Genomic DNA, 16186 nt, shown 5'->3' on the forward strand with positions numbered 1-16186 from the left:
CTCCCTGGCACTCCCATTGCAAAGCCACTAGTGAAACAGCTCCTTAATAGGAGTCATGAAAAGCTCAGACATGGAGGACCCTGATCACTGAAGGGCTCTCAGAGAAGCAGAGGTAGGTTCTCAAGCTGAGGTGTAGCTGCTCCTTATCTGCTGCCTGGACGTACCAACAGGTGTCACTACAAAATTCACCAGCTATATTAATTCCTTTTATATTTACTCCCCCCACCTCCCCCAAAAGTCCTAACTGGAGACAGTGGCAGGCAGTGAGTTGAACCTGCAGTATTTATAGTGCTAGAATTGAAGAATAATGATGATGCAAAGGATCTTGAAAGATCACTAGGTTTAAGTTCCTGCCCCAAAACAGGCTCAACTACATCTTATAGCATTTTGGTGAAAATTAATCCAAACTGTTCTTAATGCCCTTCAGACCTGGTGAGAGAAGTCTCTCTCAGCGTCCTCACTGTCAGAAAGCGTTTCCTCCTCTCTAATCTGAATCTTGTTCCTGTCTGCTGTAAAAATGAGGATGTTCATACTAAGTGTGTCCAGTTTGGACTAATGCTTTCTTTAGAAGATTGGAAGGAATAGGTGTTGGCTGGCACTGCACTTATGGTAAGAGGCAAGAAAAAGCGGTATTGGGAAAAGAAGGGAAGGCAGCTGAAGCATCAGGAAAAGAAAAAAAAAGGTTTTTCATGAGTGATATTTTGTAGAGTAAATGAACGCAGATTTGATGAGGAGCATAAGTAACATCCTGCAGGGTCAGCAGGGAAACCCTAATTAGGCAGGATGCCCTTTCTCAACATTAATTAGAGTTATATGCTTGATTGAATAGGTACAATTCTTCCTAATACTGCAGGAGGCCAACAGGAGGCCTGCAGCGTACAACCAACCTATTTCTCCCTTTCTCTCGCACATACAGGCACGTACCAGGTGTTGCTGTACAGGCTCTCTTATGCATATGCATCCTCATGCACGCGTACACACGCGTAGTTCTAACCCTTGGGACCCCTCCATCTGTTTCCTGTCTTTTCACAACAGATACTACTTATTTGATGCCCTGATTCAGAAGAAAGCAGGGTTTTAACACCCTCCTCTAGATGAGGAAGAGACTGTCTAGCATGCTGTGGTCAGTTGACAAAAGAAGGAAAACAGAGTAATGGGTGTATGCAAGTTAATAGCTCACACCGTTTCATAACACACATCTCCCAGCAGATGCCACAGGTTATTATGCAACTGAGGGTAGTGCTTCTGGGAGCACTCATAAAATACAACTTTTATCTCATTGCTTCCAGCCCATGTCTGGTAATGTGTAATGTTAACAGCATCCACACAGACGAACAAAGATTGGATGTGCACTGCGTATGTACCCCTGGTGAAATACACATTTTGCTGCAAACCTGAGATATGTTAGAAAAGAAAGGAAGACCTTTGCCTCTTAAAAAAAGGCCCTAAAACACATATACCAAGGTGCTAGCTATAAGCAACAAAAACTCCTTGCTAGATAAGAAGAGCTGGCTACTTAAGGAGTTTCTGAGTGTCCCTTTAGGCAAGTAGCCTTCAGATTGATACAAGATAGGTTATGAATATGGGGTGGCAGCTGCTTGACATGTGATTGGCTCCATACAGCAAGGTTACGACTCCATATGCCAAAAAACTTCAGTAATGCGACAGCTGTGATAAGCAGGAGTCTCACTGTGTGATGGTACAGTTAACAACAGAATCCATTGTAAGTGGGGCCAACATTATGGTAAAGATAGATGTCAGCGTGCTTAGGAAAAATAAGCAAGATATCAAAATTAATTTTTGGTGCATTTGGTTTCCCGTACGCTTGTCACATTCTTCCATGTGCACTTTGTATGTGTTCCAGCCATACTGAGTTGCTCTACAAGGCACCTTTCAAATGTGCAGTGAGCTTATCCCATTTTATTGCCCACAGATTACAGACACACTCTTGCAGCTTAAAATGCACTAAGCATATTGTGAGTACGATCCAAAAATTTGGTGAGAAAATGGAGAAACAAAGGAGTTTTGAGGCAGGTATACAACAAGACAAAACATCCGTGGAGGAGCTAAAACACAGCGGTGAGAAAATGAACCACTGATATTTTCCAAGGATAGTCGCACATGGAGGGACTGCTACAACTACTGTTAGCTTTGTTTTTGTTCTTCAAACTTATGAAAATGAGAACAGTGCCCAACAGGAACAATTCTGCAAAACAGACCAACATAGTTTTGTAAGTAAATTCCATTTGTGAAGATGGCTTTAGGTGCATTGAAATAAATCACATTGTTGTAGTTTATCGACAAATGTATGCAATATAACAGGCTTACAGTGGCTACAAGACTGAGAGATCTTATTATCTATAAAGAATTCCTCATTATGTGTCAATGTTAGGAAGTGCAGACAGGCATGTGAGCTGAACAGAGGAAGGAAATCAAAGGAGCAGAGCTAAATATTCAAATGGGACAATTTGATAAAGGACATCAAGAAACATACAATCAAAAAACTGACCCACAGTCATTCCTGATACCAAGAACTGGTGGTGGTCATACATTTGTACTGTTGTTTTCCTAATGATAAAAATGCTGGCTTTTAATCTGAAGTTGAAACATTGCACTGCTTTCCACCACTTTTTCTAAATTTTCTATGGGAAGTGATTTTGTGATGCAGCTTGTATCACTTTATATAAAAATACTGAAAAATTGAAACGTCTATCTTATGAAATATCAAGTGGCTTTGCCAGTGTACAAAGAAAACAATTTATTTGGAAAATGGGAAGTGTTTTACTAGCATCTATCCATAATGCTTCATAAACAAAAATGCGTCATTTGACATATCATCAGTTTGTGTTAGTACACAGTGTCACAAACTAGAAAAAGCAATCCATAAAATTGAAAAAAAATCTCAAAATAAGTAAGAATTCTGAAGTAAGTTTTACTAAAAGAAACCCCACCTTTTTGTAGTTTCTCTTTCACTTGTATTTCTCCAAAATAGATGAAAAATATGCATTTGAACTGCCAGCTTTTCACGCATCAGCAATTCTTAACTTTGGTTGGCTTTCTTAAACAAAACCATGAGAAATGAAGGAAGAACAGACTTTCATTTCTGTTTTACTTTTAAAAATGTAATCTGTTGTGTCTCTTAGTATCAAATTCCTAAAAAGTAATCACCCTGTCACATGGCTTTCTATAAAATTACTCACAGAATTACATGGGCACAAATATCAATACATAGAGGAGCTTAATTTTATGTTTGTGACACAAACATTTTCTAAAATAAATTTCTAAAATATGTTCTTACAGCTTTATACCCATGACCAATACTAAAAGTGCTGCTTTGGCATGACTAAGAAGGTTGCAGTGTATTGTTGTTAGCATATATGATCTAGTAATTGAATATCCTAAAGCATGTTGTGTATGGTAAGCTTTTAAGGGTGGACTAAATTCAGGGACATTTTGTATTCGTTCCAGTTAGAACTAGTAAGTGCATAATAATTTCAGATTACTTAAACCCAAGAAAACTGTATCATGTCCATCTTCTGTATTTCAATAGATCAGAAAAAATATTAAGAACCCCCCCCAGGACTTATATCTGTAAATATGCCCCTTGTAAAAGTGAAACAAGGATGCTGTAGTTACAGAATTGTCAGCTACCAACAGTTTTGGCCCACACTCTGTTTTTGGCTTGGCAGAAGTCAGTAGGAACCTGTTGTCTCTTAAAAAAACCTCCACACGGAATGAAATGTTCTCAGTCTAGCTCCTAACAGCCCTCAGTGTCAAAACCTGCCTTTAGTGGTAATCTGCATCAGTAGAGACAATAAGCACTGAGCTAGGTCTGGGATGTAACAAGTTCATGAATCCCCAGGAGAAGTCCCTGAGGAGCAACAGCACTGAACCTCACTGGGAGTACAGTAAAGACAGAAGCTTTGCCCTTTGCAGGCAGGATTTGACTGCTGCTTTGGCTCCTTGATGGGCTCTCAATTCTTGCAGGAAGCAGTTGCCCACGTAACGCTGCTCTCCAGGACCTTGGACAGCAGCTTCTCTCAGGCTGTGTTGAAATTAAATAGTAATAAAAAAGTAATCTCTGAAAGTGGATACCAGTTTGAGTTAGAAAAGCCCTTGCCAAAATATGCTTTCAGAGCAGGCACAGCACAGAAATTATTGAAAAGCTTTGTTTCTATATGGTGTGCCAAGTTGGCAGAAATGCAAATTTAAAATTTAGAAGTGGTTGCTAGGGAGCTGGGCAAGAAGAAGAAACTAGAAAGAGAGGAAGGAATTAATAGCATTTATTTCTTTTAAAGAATAAATCTTGAGCTAGTTTTCTTTTTCATGGCAATGTTACATTATTTATCTGCCTTTCTAGGTCAGAAAATAGGAGTAAATTTTATATGTGACACTTTCTTGTAATCCAGTGGTACAAACCGGACTCTCACAGAATGCTGCAATATTTTACTCTGCTGTCCTGACATGTAGGGGGATGCATTTTAGGGTCCTTTGTGGTTCATGTGCTGATATTGTGCCTGGTGAGATCCTTGTGTCTTTTTGAGAAGGGGAAAGTAAGAGAGCACAAAAATAATATAGGAGTAAAACTAAGTAACGCAGCCACTATATCAAGAATATTAGAGATACTTCCCTAGGGAAAACTGGGCTGATTTTTCATCCTTTTTGGAGTCTGCCATCTTTTTCAAAGTCTCTGTTTATCCACAGAACTTACTTAAAGGAAAAGGCACTAAGGCTATCAGGAGGCACTACAGTAAATTCTGACCCACTACTGGGAGAAGGGGGAGTGGAAGTGGGGCTGACAGCTGTAATTAAAAAAAAAAAAAAAAAGCCACTACACTTCTATAATTAAAAAAAGCAACTGAGCAACATCTGATTGCTGCAGAGAAGTCATCTGATTAACATGAAAAAAATTTGCAAGAAACTTCACCTGCTACCCTCAATCCTTTGTTCTTATTACTCCTTTCTATACAAAGAGAAATAAAAGTAGGCAGCATTTTCCACCTCGTAGGGAAATAACTTGTAGCTCAGACTTCAAGAGCTGGTAATGCTTTTGTACTTAAGACCACCACAGCCAGATATCATTCTCATGCTTTATCACCATGTGTCACAGCAACTTCTGCAAGGCTAAATCCAGGATGCTGGCCCTCAACAATTAATGACAGTTTTCTATGTGTTCACACTGTAAGCAGAATGTGGGAGAGCAAAACTTACATTAATGACATGCTACTGGTAGGTCATGAATATTAAGATATTTCTGCAACATCACACAAAAAAAGCCTATGGCGGCACCTTGACCTCAATTCAGATATGCAAGTCTGTGTCAAAAAAAAAAAAAAAAAAAAAAATTTCCAAGCCCAGGTAACTCCTTTCACCACTGCCCAAGGAAGATTCATTTTCATCCTGATACAGAGTTTCACCACAGAAGGACAGCCATATTTTGAGCAAATTAAAGAGTAAGTTCTCACACAGGATTCAGATGCATAAATAGTTAGGTGTATGGTTTTAATATAATTCTCAGTGCATAGCAGCAAGACTTGCTGTCAGTACCCTGTACTACAGCTTCCTTCCCCATCTTTCCACTCTGTGGATCCACTGAAGTGAGATAAATAAGTTCCTGGCTCAGGCATGAAATATCTCTTGAATCCATTAGTGGCTATGCCTGAAGAGTTTGCCAAGAGGTAAGTATTAGGCTAAAAGTAATAGCAGATGCTAAATCCAACATAGGATTCAGCTTGTGAGGCAGGTACTGTAGTGGCAGTATAGCAGTCTGACTTTAGATGAGGCAGAAACTTAACAGAAAAAGCAATTTGTCCATGCAACAGTCACTATTTACAAAGTTGCTTAAAGAAAGCTCTGTCAGTGAGGTCATCTGTGTTTGACCTCACCACAGCAGGTGTTCGTATTGCAACAGATAGTATCAAGATTTTTTGTTTTAACAAATGGTAAGTCCATTTAGCTTTTAGATAGTAAGTATGAAGCCTCCAGCAATATATAGCAAGCTCCTTCACGTGTCAGTTTGTTTTAAGTATTTGTAAAATTCTGATCCTGTAAGGAGGGTAACAGGTCAGTACAGCACTTAAATAAATTAATAAATAAAACAGCAATAATAAAACAAGCTGCCTGGTTCCATGCTTCCAGGACTGCGTGAATTACATGATTCCCATGTCAAATGGAAGGAAGAATTAAAACTGGACCCACAAAATCCCCAGTGAAGAGCTGGCTGAAACCCAAACAGTTATGAATTTTATGGGCTGAAGTTTATTCACCCAGTTACACTTTCAAGTTTTGACACACGAACAGCAGAGCTTAAGAACGTGAGCCAGAAATGTTGGCATTACTGCGGCAGTTCGTCCTCTCTCCCCAGTTGCTCAAGTTCTGCTTGTCTTGATACAGACTGGAGAGAGCAACTCTGTCTCCCCTGTGCACCTGAAGAGACAGACAAGCAAAATATTAAACAGCTACAGATGCTGAAAGAACAGCAACTGTTCAGTCAGTTCTTCGGGTTTTTTTTTTCCAAAGCCTTGCTTGTAGGACAAAACTGATGAGAATGTCTGATGATTATTTAAAAAAAAAAACAACAAAGGAAATCTGTCCAATAGGAGCACGGCTAAAGCTTAATCTATTTGTGTAACAAAGCAGAGGCAAACTGCTGTTAATATGCTAGAGAGGCATAGAAATCTCTGCTAATCTATCATCAGGGGACAAGCTGCTATTCTGGCACAGTGAGGGCTTACATCAAACTACCAGTCTGGCAACCCTTTTTGCTCAAATCCCTCACATCGCCTGTTCTTCCTAAGACAGGCATTCCTCACTGTTACCACTTCCAAATGGCTGACACACCAGAGCAGAGCATGTCCTATTTCCCTTTTTTCTTTCTCAAGTATGGAGCTACAGCACAAGACTTTTCCTTTGCAGTCAGTCAGTGCATGGGGCATGGTTTCATCACAGCAGGAGAAGCTTTTTCCTACCAGGCTGGGTGGGAGAGGGCATGGAAGAGCTACGTTGTTGGTAGGAGTTGGTGCTTATTGCTAGATTTACCTTGACAGGGCTCTCTTGTCCAGCCTTCCTCTACCTATGACCAACTCGGTAGTTGCCTTGTTTCATCCTATTCAAGTAGGCAATGCCAACAAAACTTCACAGCACAGACTCAACATTCAGCGGGGAAAATGGCAAAGCTCTACAAGTTTCTGCCAATGGAGTGATACCACAGCACTTCTCTGTATAGAAGGACCAGCATTCTTTCCATGGGGAGACCACACCAAACTAAAGAAAACTCCTCCCTTTAAACACATCATGCTGAAAGACTAGGCTTAACATGAAAGTTTATAAGGTGCCAAGGTTCCAGGTCACAACGTTCATTTTCCCCGTGAGCTAAGCACCTTGGGAGAACACACACAGTTTTATTGCAATTCACAGATCTCCATTCCTGATCACAAGAACAGAAAGGGAAAGAAAAAGGATTTCTTTCCCTATTACACTTAGACTGCCCCACACTGCAGGCACTGAGCTTGTTCCTTCCAACAGCAGTGTACTTCTTCAGTGCTGTTCCAATTAAGCAGGCCAAAAAGAGTTACAGAAGTGCCATCCCTAACCAGGTTTACCAGATGCAGTGAAACCCACCTAGGTGTCTGTCACTTCACAACACAGTCCCTGCATTACGGCTCCTCCAGAATGCAAGATAACAGCTAGCAGAAAGATCTAGATGTTTTCAATGCCATTTTTCAGGCCTAAGAGATGCAAAGGAGCTGGGTGAGAGTCCACCTGGGTGTCTTGACAAAGACATAGGCAAGAAAACTTTCCAAAGGACTGTTCTGTCAGTAGAAGTCAACACAGCACAGGTCATGATGAGAAAAGGAGAAAGGGAGAAGCCACAGAAGAACAAGCTATCACACAGACCGCAATAACTTTAACTTGGGGAATAAAAAGGAGCCCCTCATCCCACCACAGGTTGCCCCCTCTGCATTTTCTTACCTTCATAGCCATGATTTATAGGTGTGTTCCCTGGACACGTAGTAACTGTGTGACTTAATTAGCAACTGTGTGAAGTACACATTAAGGGATCTGATTGTCAGGTCATCTGCTGTGACTCCATGGCTGTTGAATGCAGTACAGCCAGGGAACATAGACAAATCCGTATTCTCCTAGAAAAGTTAAAGCACATCAGTAGCTTTTTTCCAGCATCATTTGCAGCTGACGTCCCCTGTCTAGGTGGTGCCATCTGTTAACCATGTCACATCCATGATCTCTTGAAGGAGGCTAAAAGGACTAAACCATTTCAAAAGTAGAGTAATATTGATACTGGAAAGGAGACCACTGCAGTGCACTGACATCCTATATCCAAGTGACTTCACTTTCAGAGTGATGGCAATGAGCAGTGGGGTTGCCATGCAACTGTTCAGCTTGGCAATTCCTCAACATGTTTCCAGTCTCATGATCTGCATTGTTCCAATAAGACATTTACCTGCGTTGCCCCTGCTGAACTACATTGTTAGATTTGATATGCTGCTCCACTTTTACAACGTGGTGCAGTGGGAGTACTTGAAAAGAGTAGACAGCCACCAAATTCAAAGCAAGTGCTGCTCTGCACTTCTCCTGGGAAGAAGAGAATGGTTATCTCCCCTCCCTCCCACCAAGCTTTCTACTAAACACAGTTACATGCAGCATTTGACAACAGAGCTGATAAATTATGTGCTGCCTGAATTGAAAATGTGAAGGATAATAGGGATAAATATCAATGCATTCACAGATGACACAAACCCATTTCATCACTTTCAAGGTTTTTGGTTTTACTAAGGGATGACTTGCATGAACTAATTCCTCAGTGCATTGTCTTAGAAAAAAAAATCTCTAGAAGAATAACGGACTATGCGTAAGAGGTGGCTGACAGAAAAGAGGAAAAAGAAAAACAATGAAAAACCCACAAACCCCAAAGGGAAGCATTTTAGGGGCATGAAAATCTCTCAGCTGAGAAGTTTAGTTGAAAATTTTCCAGTTTCACTGAAACTGGAAATTGAGTCTGGCTTTCAGGTAACTACAATTTATTCCCATCTGACTAAGATTTATGTGCTGCCGGAAATACTTTCTTATGACTTATCTATAATAATTACAGGTGAACACTTCTGCAACAAGATGAGTCTTATTGTTGGCTTCCATTAAACACGGAAGTCAGTCATCTAAAAGCTGTGGCAGACTGCTGTCTCTTGTAGACACCATCACTTCCAAGGGAAATAGCAATTTGGGTAATCCATAACCCTTAGTTAAAAACTCTAATGTAGCTCTATTGTCATTCTCTGGTATTAAACCAGTGATTTTCCCAGAAATCCCTCCAGTATAAAAAACAGACAGAAATCTCAATTTAGCTATAGATGTTGCCAGTGGAAAACTTCAGAGAACACATGCTAGCAGACAGAATGCTCTGAGATCAAACCTCTGACTTCAAACTGAGGGGTGCAGAGGGTTTCATCACTGCTTTGAGCTTGGTTTAGAGTCCTCCACATTTTTTCCTCCATTTGTACGTGAAGAGCTCTGGACAGTACTCTGCAGGCTCTCACAGATGTCCTGTGCAATTCTCAGCTATTGTGTTGACCTTTGAAATTTAAAGCATCAAAGAACAGCTTTCAGTTGCTAGCACTAGACACCGCCTGCACCTCTAAGAAATGGAACAACAACCTGCCTAAGCACTATATTGCATCGACAGACCTGTAAGTTGTGACTTTTTAGGATACTCTCCACATGCAATCCACCAGGATACACATTCAGGACTGCTTTTAGAAAGTTAAACAGCTCAGGGAGGTGTCAGTGGGATGCTGCCATCAGAAAAAGGAGACAGACTACGTGGCTGAAGGAAATGCAGATGTTTCTAAATGGCACAAGTTTGCATTTCCATTTTTTCACCATGTCTGGAGTTCCTGCTTCCAGCTGAGGTTCATGCTGTTCTACTGTAATGTGGGGGGAACATGCACATAGCAGGGGATGGAAAGAGATGGGAAAAGAACCACAAAGTCACCCATCTTTCCTGAACCCTCTCGGATGGAAACGCACACTCTCTCCTCATGCTTCTCCTGCCCTCTCAACACAGACATTGCTGTTGTGCCTCTTAATCCCTCTCTAGGCTTTCTGATCTCCTGGTGTACTTCAGGGCCTCCCCATGTCTTTGGGGGCCTGCTGTGAACTCTGATATGATTTGCTGCCTCCCCTCCCCAGCTTTCTTCAGCTGCAGCAGCAGACCACGCAACTCCTGAAAGAGAAGCTGCTCTTTACTACTAGTCGCCCAGAGGCAGGAAAACAATTGCAACTACAGAGAAGTTGCATACATTCATGTATTTTTAACAGGACTCGGATACAGGTGGGCTTTAGGCTATGGACTATGGAGCCGTTTCTGGTGCTAGCCCTTGTGGTTTGGGCTGCAAGTGGGAACACAGGACCAGTCAACAAGCAACTGCATCTCAGAATCCTTTTAAGGGTGAGAATTGGGTTCAAAAGGAACCACCGTCACAAGTGCTTGATTTCACAGATACAACTAATCCTGTTGCACTGGCAGATTTCCTTTTGACTACTTGGCCTTACTCGGCTGACTCTCCTCAGCAGGGAGGTACTGACTTACTGTTCGTCAGAAACATGCAGCTGCAGCGCAGGACCCGAGGGTGGCCCCTCCTGACACAATGGTCTGGCACTGGCACAGGTAAAATCTGAAGAGCAACTGTAGAAAACCTGTCCTGTGAAAACTGCCTACAGTTATTCTTCAGGGCCCCACTTTCAAGATAAAGCCAAAGCCACACAGCTAGTCCACTGCTCAGTGCAGCAGTGATCTATGCCGTGATATTTGTAGCAACTCGGAACATAAGGCAGTGCAACTGGGGGACAGAGAGGAACTCTGTGTGCCTTGCTGAACAGCTCAGAGTAATGGGAGCTGAAACAAGAGCCAAGCCAAATGGTTCCTTTCTCTGCGACTCATATGACAAGCAAATATTTTGATGTCAGGAAAAGCTGATGTTTTGCTGCCTAGAGGCAACCAGTTGCTTTCTATTAACATGTCATTTTGTATTGAGTCCTGTGCAAATTGGAACAAGACAGTTTCAGACATCTTGAAGAAAAAAGTGGAAGCATTGAAAAAAATTATATACCTATACTAGCTATGTGCTGATCCAAACTAAAATATATTTACATCTTCGAGAATGAAAAATTTATTGTTTGTATCATTTATCACATAAAAAAATACCTTGAGGTATATTTATGGCATGAATTCTTTAGTTTTGAATAAATGACAAATAGTATTAGAGATGGAGCTGAGCTGCATAATAAGGCATGAAAGTGCACTTTTTGCCTGTTGACATCTCTTTTTAAGGATAGAAATTAAAATGTTGAAAATAAAAAGCATCAATATTCTTGAAGGTTATATCCAACCGGCTCAGTAACAGTATGTAAATAGAGAATTAATGTCATAATGTAGATAAACCGTCACATTTCTAGAGGAAAAAGCTTGGAAAGCAAATATGACATGTATGTTTGTTCATTACTACTAAATTAGCACAGCACAATATTAAGGACCAACAGTAATGCTGAATATAAATTGAAGACTATGTTTGCAGGTGTATCTGTACTTATATATATCAAGAATAATTGCCAATATGATAACTGTTGAAATAAAGACTGTTGAAATGCTTCTAGGATTTAAGTGAAGCAGTAATACCACCATTTTAAATGTTGCTTCAAAATCTCTTTCACTATTTATTTCTGAGAAAAAAAGATATCTGAACATAAAAGTTTGATTTAAATCTTTCCTCAAATTTCCAGTTTTTCTTTACTGAGCTGGGGGAGGGAAGAGAAGGAAAAAGGGACATTTTCTGGAAGTTTCTGTATTTCTTACTTGTATTTATTAAGAAGTGAAAGGCACCTAGGTGTTCACAGGTACCGCGTGCAATAAAGGCTTGTTTAATGCACGGGATAAATTATGGACTATACCAAGCAGCTGACACCTGGCAGATGTAAAGGCAGGTAATGATCCACACTGACAAGCATGCACCAAATCTCTTCTAACCAATGCAGGGGCCAGCAGTACAAACCGTGTCACCAAAAAGCCTGTCCTCAGGAGATCTGCAGCTCAGCTGTGCAGACCAAGATCACCTGCCTGTGCCTCAGCAGTTGTATCTTAGGACTGCTGAAACTCCCAGTGCTGTTGTCATTGCACCAGATCACACAGCCCCTTTGATTTTGATTTTGCTTTTCATTTGTAAGCAAGATTTTTTTCCTTCTTCTGTATCATTCACAAAACCTCTGTATTACATAGCCATACCCTATGTGTTAAGGATTATTTAACCCTTATGCCATAAATACACTGCACAATGTACTTTTGATATTTGTCTGATAAAGTGCTAAATAGAAATGACGGGAAACTACGTGACACAAGAATCCCCCCTCACTGTTTTGCACTAGCATTCACCGTTGCATCAGACAATGCAGAAATAACCACAAAGGGTTAAAGAGAAACAAGCCACATGCCTCTCAAACATCTGAACAGACACTTATTTTCCAGACCGTACATGCAGCCAATTATCTGATTCACCTTGCTGGTCTGCTGTAGGATGTTTTGATGCTATTTAAACATTTTACCATAGCTGGCAGTAGCACGCTTCCAATGCAAGTGACCCCAGAAATAGCTATGGACAAAATACAGAGGAGTAAAGAATATTTTTGACTCTTATGAGTTAAGTAATATAGTCTGGCAGAGAGACAGTGATAGTACTTCAACAAGGAAGATCAGAACACAATTATGCATGGCCAGAAATCTCTTCAGTAATGATCCATCATGCTGTCTCTGGCTGCTTTACATGCAGAAAGATCATCTGCTTTAGTCTTCCTAGTCTCCAGATCCACACAGAGCATCACATATTATGCAAAAAGGTACTCTGGGTGGCAGTATTGAGTTCACCATTGCAGCAGGCTTTATTGTAAGGGTTTGGGGTTTTTTTGTGGTGTTCCCCCGCCTCCCAAGTCTACACTAGGCATCCCCTTTCAGAAAAATGTTTTAAAGTCTTTCTGTCCCAAAGGAGAGGGTTCTTGCTACTCACTGTTTCTCCTTATATCGTGCAGCCTGCACACACACAGAGATCCTCGTTCCCCCACGCTCACATACGTGCCTCTGTCCATCATTGCCTGTCTGCTGTGCTGCAGACCTGGTGAGATCCTTCAGTGCAGAAAAGCAACCAGCATGATGCAGACTTTTTCATTCCCTCCTGGTTGAATGATTTAATCAATTCACCCAAGGCGTCACTTGAATTTTTTTTTTTAATTTTTTAAAAAAATCAGTATCTATTGGACACAGTGCATGTGTGGTAGAGAAAAGCAGTGTCCTTTAGCAGAATTCAGGAGGTTTTCACCACTGAACAGAATGCATTTTCTGCAGACAAGTATTCTTGACAACACTCTGCTATACTCTATAGGGGGTGGGGCGGCAGGGGGAAGACAGTCTTGGGCTCATTAGAGGCTTCTCTCTCACCTGGAGTCCTGTAGCTGCTGCTGCAGAAGGTCAGGAAGCAGATGCCCGTCTGCTGCCAGCAGACTTGGGGACAGATCCTCACGTGGAGTAAACGGACACAGTTCCCTGGGAGTAAAAGGCATTGCACCATGCTACACCAGTGAGCAGCTGGCCTAAGCTCTTGCTTCTTTTTCTTCTGAGCCACATAAATTTGTTTGACATATCCCTAAAATTGCTTGTGAGAGCAGAGTGCAGCTTCATTTACTTCCACAGAGTTACCCCAGATTTTCAAGGAGAGGAATCCATGCCCAGCTCCTCACTGGCTTGAATATTTTTTTGCCTGTGCAGAACGGCTATGAACTCCCCCGTGTGTGTAAATGAAACAGTCTACCTTTGCACCCACACAGGATAAATGGAAGTGACTTGCCAGGGACCAAAGCAGCGAGGAGCCAGGCTCAGAGCCATGCATGCTGAAATGCAGCCTCTGCCAGCCTTCCTACCTGCCTCCTTCAACAAGGACAGCTTGACTCAGGACCTGATTTTTTTTGTTGTTATATTAGCAGGGAGCTAAAGGCTCTTGAGAGACTGTTTATAGAAAGTGCTTTTGAATGTATGCTTCAGCATAGATAGCTCCCATTTAAAACTGAAGATGGACCTTTTATCAAAAGATGTGACAGGCTATCTTAAGGGTAACTGTCACAGGTGGAGGTATAAAAAGAAGAAAAAACCCTTTTCTCTATTGTTTCAGTTTTCTTGTAATTTTACCAAGCATTTAGAGGGTGAGATAATGTCAGATACATCTGTCTTTGGCATTTTTAGGTATGTATCACCTTGGAATCTAAGTCCTCAGGCAATATGTGATAACACCCTGAAATACTTCCATCTCCTCAAGTTTCTCTCTCATCTTTCTTTTATTTAATCTCAAATGAGTTCAAGTAACTTCTGATTTTGCATTTATCTAGATCTGAGGTACAGAAGAAAAAGTAGGCTTCTATAATTTAGCAATTGGTAATACCTTTACAAGTATAGTTCAAACCTCTAAGTCAGGATGTGCACTGAATTAGGAACCAAGGAATCAAATGTTCATAATTTTCTGAGTATAAGAAAGCATTTCAGATGATCACATCACTGTTACTTTTCTTGTGTATCCTCTGTTCATCAAAGGGAGTATCTGGAAGCCTAGCTGTCCTTAAAATTATACAGAATAATAAGTCCACTTGCACATAATGATCAAATGTCAGTATAAGATCACAACCAGAAGGGTTATTGTGCCGTCACATGAGGAGCTGTCTGACTCCTATACAAAAAGAAAAATTAACAGGCCTCCCAGAACAAAATCACCCCCACCATGCCATAACATACCAAAACCCAGCAATGCTGCTGAGAAGCAGAAGAAAATCTACTAGAGGATTAATTTCCCTAGACCTGAAAACTCTGCCCCCAGGATGCTGCACAGCAGGACAGGCAATAGCTTGTGCTTTAATAGAGACAGAGATCTCTGATACCGCAAAGATGACTGTCATTCAAAAGGAGATCAGAGTATGTTCAGCTAGTCCTTTCCAGGTGAACACATGCAAGCTCTTCCAACTCACTAGAAGCTGTGCAGAGACTCAGTTGGATATATCATCTTAAATTTGGTGTTCTGCTAATACAACAGCACGGCTGCCAACTGGCTCAGAGCATGGGTCAAGCCTGCTCACATCAAACAGAAATGAAATAACTTAAAGCAGACAAGAAACAAATGGCCCAGATATGAACATGCCCTTGAAATCTGCAGTGTTTGAGTTTTAGACCTTAACTTGGCCTATCAAAACATAAATAACACTTGGTACCTTTGGTTTGGATCCAAACCATCCTAAAGTACACAGATTTTGAGCAGGATTTTGAAATGGAAGTCTCCTTTAGCAACTGAGTAAGCTAGATAACATATACATGTAATTATCAGGGCAGGACACCACCAGGTGACTACCATAGGTCCTTTCCAGACATATTGACTGTGATTTTTTTCGTCACTGAATTCTACATTCCCCATTTCTTTGATTAGGTACAGCTGTTACTGCACAATTTGTCTGGCTTTATCATCCCTCCTGTGTTTGATAAAATGGCTGCCCTGCAGAAAGCATATAAAAAGTAACATATTTGTGGTGCTGGTAACATCTTTATTTGAAAATCAGCCTCTAGCCAAAGAAGTGCTGGTCTCTAGTAAGTTTTAAACCTCAGTGATTTATTTCCATCTCTTGCCTAAAGCATTTAGCCTTGCTTTATTTGCAGGACAAAGGCTTCAGTAAACTCTTGAGGAGTACCCTGGGTGAGGAAATGAGAAGAAACTCACTTCTTCAGAGTCTCCAGTTCAGGTGCACTGCTGTTTCCCTCTTCCCTTTTCCCAGGGACCACATCTGCTTATGGGCTGACTTGGTCCCTACCTTCTGCGCAGAGCACTTAGCAGTGTTACACCTGCGTAACAACAGGGTATGAGCAAAACCTAAGACTGTAGTTCCAGACCTAATCTTCCTCAAAAAAAAAAAAAAAAAAATTACTGAACACCACCTTCTGCACAGAGGAGGCAAATGTTTTAGTTTTCAAAGAAAGTGAAAATTCCACAGAGTGATTTGAATTTGCCCCTCCAGATCTCTGAGAACTGCCAACTCATGTGACACCCAGTGTCACAGGACAGACGCAAAGCACTGGCTGAACCAGGGAGTGGGAAAGGGG

The sequence above is a fragment of the Harpia harpyja genome, chromosome 10, assembly GCF_026419915.1.
Source record: "Harpia harpyja isolate bHarHar1 chromosome 10, bHarHar1 primary haplotype, whole genome shotgun sequence".
NCBI lineage: Eukaryota > Metazoa > Chordata > Aves > Accipitriformes > Accipitridae > Harpia > Harpia harpyja.